Genomic DNA, 4,089 nt, shown 5'->3' on the forward strand with positions numbered 1-4,089 from the left:
GGGGATGTGGCCGAGGGAAGGAAGGAGGGAGGGAGAGGGAGGAGGCGGCACCCGCCCAGGTCTCGCGAGAAGTTGGGGGCTGGGGGGGGGAGAGGGGGGGCGGCGCTCACCCTGCTCTCGCGAGAGCTCCGCAGCCGCCGGCCCGCCGCCCGCCCGCTGCTCATTGTCCGCGCGCTCCCGCCGGGGCGGATGGGAAGGAGAGGGGAGGGGAGGCGCGGGGGGAGGGGAGGGGAGGGGAGGGGAGGGGAGGGGAGGGGAGGGGATTGGCGCCCGCCTGACCCCGCCCCCCGGCCCGCGCTGAGGGAGCCGGGGGTGGGAGGGGGGAGATCCGGGGGCCGCAGGTTCGCGGCCGCCCTCAGGCTCCTTAGTGCCGCCCGCCGGCCCCGGCCCCACCGCGGGTGACATCCAGAGGGACAGTTCCGGCCTTGGTGCCCTCTGAACTCCTGGTAACCCCAGGAAGAAACGCGTCCCCAGCGCCGGCGGAGACAAACCCTCCTCAGAGAGAGCCGGGGCTCTCCTCACAGCTCCCCTCAGGGCTCTCTCTGCCGCCTTCCATTACTGCAAAGGAACGGGTCACGCTACCCAGGCGTTTTCGCCCATATTTGCCCAAGATAATAATTATTCGTCGCTGTCACTTAGCTCTTCCAACCCCAAAGCCTTGTTATCTTTGTAATCGGGCAGGCACTCATAGTCCCTGCAGCGGCCTAGGCCGGGCAGCCGGCGCGGCCATGCTCTGTCAGCTCAGGCCTAAGGACGGCTCTCCTCAGCAGGATGAAGATGTTACCCTGCCTGAAATATTTAAGACATTGGGCTCTCGATGCGTATTAGGTTCATTAGAAGATTCTGGCAAAAAAAAAAAAAAAAACGCCCACAGCTTGTGTGCAAGGCTTGCCCTCTCATCTGAGCCAATATTGCCACCTGGTGTTCGGCCGCGGAAAGGTCACCCTTCCTGCGCTCTCCTTGAATTTGTTGATTTTTATGACCAAAACAGTACTTGTAGAATCAGGTAAGTAACATTTATCATTTAAAATTCTGTCACATTCGATATCTTTCTTTCCAGTTTGATTTGGGGCTGAAGACTCGGCCTTTCCGCCACCGCGGGAGCTGCTGCGTTGGGTGGCTTTACAAAGGCGAGGAGGCTGTCTCCAGGGAAAACAGGGAAAAATCTGCCTTTTGGATTTGATTTTTCTTCTCTGTGTGCGGCCGGAGAGCACAATGAAACAATAACACAGAAAGTATTTGAAAAAAAAACCACAAAACACCCCCCAGGGGACCAGTACAAACTACGTGTTGAAATAATATGAGAGCGCTCAGAGAATAATCAGGAGAAATGCAGGTCTCTTAAGCTCGGGATAAAACACAATTAGGTGCTGGAAAGCCAACACGTAAATCTAAGTTAACAACAGTTCTGTGCTCCGCTGCTGCAGAGCAGCAAAAGCAGAGCAACGTGCCTTGGTGGAACGTGAAGCTGCTTTTGCCCAGTAAAACGTCGTATCAAGATTGCAAAGCATAGGGTGCTAATAAACAGAAACATAAATCACTTTAGCGTTTCCCCAAGTAGAAAAGCAGGCCTTGCTCCCTTCTCCGCTTGGGTTCTGACATTTTTTATGACGTTCCTATGTTTTTTTCCAAAGCCTGAGGGATTTTTTGGGGGGGCGGGGAGGGGAAGTGGTTTCCCTCCAGCTGCAGGGCCTGGAGAGCCCTGCCAGTGCAGGAGGCAGAGCTCCGCGGCCGCCCCCCAGCGCTCCCATGGGATCACCGCCACCTTTAATCCTGCCTTTTTTGTTCCGGCACAACCAAGCCCCCAAGTCTCGGGTTCAGCCCTGAGAGCTGTTCCGTGGAAAACAGTTTTTCAAGGAAATAAACCAGTCACCATGTGTTTATTGTCCACGAAGCACATAATTTATGTGGCTGACAGCGTATATTACTTTTTTTTTTTTGCCGATTTCAGACACAGCTGGTACAGCAGCAGAGTGCCCCGAGGCAGCAAGTGTGTTTCCAAGAGGTCCCCTCGCTGTCCTGCTGGGAAGAGGGAGATCGCCAGGCACGATGGAAACCCGCAGGAAACACCGGCGTTAATTTTGCAGGTCGAACTTGTTCCCACAGACCCAGGGAGATTATTTGTGTATGTCATAGATGGCAACTAAGAAAAACCTTTTTCTCAATGACGTTCAATACTTCGAAAATCTTTCTGTATAGAGAGTAACAAACGTGTATTCAAAGCTCAGCAACACTCAGAGGGCAGAAGGGCTAAACAGGTAAGTGAGCAGCGTCAGGGACATTTAAAAATTAGGAGAGCCCCGATAAAATTCAGCACTGTAATTAATTCATGTATATTCTGCGTGACAGAAGCCATCAGTAACTTGGGAATGAACCTGGCACCTGCCAGTGTTTTTATCAAAAGCCTCACATTTATATAAACTCCAGCCAGTGACAACCTCAACACGCCCATGCTGTTACACACCTGCAGACAGCAGTTCAGCGCGTTAAAAACTGGAAATAAAAGTTTTAGCCTAAAAAACTCCCAAGTTTGGGTTATATCACAACGACAGTGTTCTTCAGAAGACAGCACTGAGTCCAGATGGGTCAGGCACCTTGTCGAGGGCAACGTACTCCTTTGCTCTAACAACTCCGCTTGCTTTTGAGTTTAAACAGCGTTTCTTTCTGAATCCACAGTGGCTGCCTTCTCCCTCCCCACCAGTTTCCATGTATTTTGTGTATTTATCAGCCTTTTCCAACCCCTCCATCTCCTGGGGGCTTCACCTCCCCGCCTCCCCAGGCCCAGGGAAGGGAGACGAGAAAGTTCTTTCAAGTCAGGAGCCGGAGCAGAAACAAGAATTCCAGACCTTATTTCCTTCATGGAAAACTTTAAATATTTGATCTCCTTCAGAGTGCCGGCGGAAAGGAAGCCTCGTTAAAAACCCATCCTTGCAGCAGAGGCTCTGGAGGAGAGAGTGCATGCGGTAGGAGGGGCACGGGGCACCCGCTGCCCTGTTCCTGCCTCTCCAGCCTCCCACCGACGGGAATTCAGGGCAGCTTTCAACTCCTGCTGTCCCCCACAGCCTTACGATACGATGAAAACCCAAACGAGCAAGTTAAAATATAAATAAGTTTAATAAGAATATCATTTTAAACAAGCAGTGAAAGGGGATTAACAAATTGTGTATGTAATTTGTGTTACACCTTGCCCCCAACCACCTTCGATATTTCAAGTTACTGCATCCAGATCCCGAAAACAAGGACTTCTCCAGCAGCCCCACTTAAATTGGGGAAGTTTCCATCTTCTCCATCTCTTTCAAATGGGAGTCTTCAAAGCGGCACCAACAGCTCATTTCCTTTTCTTCCGACAGCTACCACTGCCCCAGCAAGCCCCCTCCTGCAACCAAGGATGCAAACCATTAATTAAAAATTAAAAGCTTTAAAAAACATTCAAAGACAGTTAACAGGAGACCCCCAATTCAACTCTTAACACTGACCAGCTGACCTCCATTTTTTTACAAAAGATGCAATATTAAACAAAATTCCTGCAACAGGTATCTATTTTTTTATTTTCTGTCTGCGCCCCATCTAGGACTAACCCCACAGGGCAGGGGTTACTCCACTCTCAGGGACACAGAGCGCTGCCAAACCCCGCCACCGCCGAAGGCCAGGACGGCACCAGCGGGGCCGGGAGCCACTCGGCAGCGCCTTTCCTCTCCCAGCAGCATAACACTATCACAGGCACCGCACAGCGACGGGTAGCTGACTACCGCTGGGGGGAACACAACCCAAAATACTCAAAATTGAGGTTTTTAAAGGACAGAAGGAAGTAGAGGCCCTAAAGTATCTACCCCTAGTGGCACAGGCCTTGCTTCAAACACCTCCTCTCATCAGGGCTTCCTCCAGCAACTTCCAGCTTCATTACATAAACCAGGTGGTTATTTCCACCCCACAGCACCACAGAGTGGCCCAATGGCCCGTTCACAAGCCAGCAGAAGCCATTATTTATTCAAAATGGCAGAAGGAGCAGTCTTTTTGCCCATCTCCCCTTGTTGGCTCGTGGAGAGAGCTGGGAAGGCTCCCCATTTCTCTTCACGCCTCACGCGCAGG

The 4,089-nt window shown here is 51.9% G+C and overlaps 1 non-coding gene across 1 annotated transcript; it reads right to left on the bottom strand.

Moving 5' to 3' along the window:
• Positions 1-3,551: 3,551 nt before the first annotated feature.
• LOC141470619 (small nucleolar RNA SNORA74) lies at positions 3,552-3,756 on the bottom strand. The gene has a single exon (XR_012463502.1). It is a non-coding gene; the product is annotated as a small nucleolar RNA SNORA74 (small nucleolar RNA).
• Between the last annotated feature and the right edge of the window lie 333 nt (positions 3,757-4,089).

The sequence above is a fragment of the Numenius arquata genome, chromosome 11 (assembly GCF_964106895.1).
Source record: "Numenius arquata chromosome 11, bNumArq3.hap1.1, whole genome shotgun sequence".
Classification (NCBI taxonomy): domain Eukaryota; kingdom Metazoa; phylum Chordata; class Aves; order Charadriiformes; family Scolopacidae; genus Numenius; species Numenius arquata.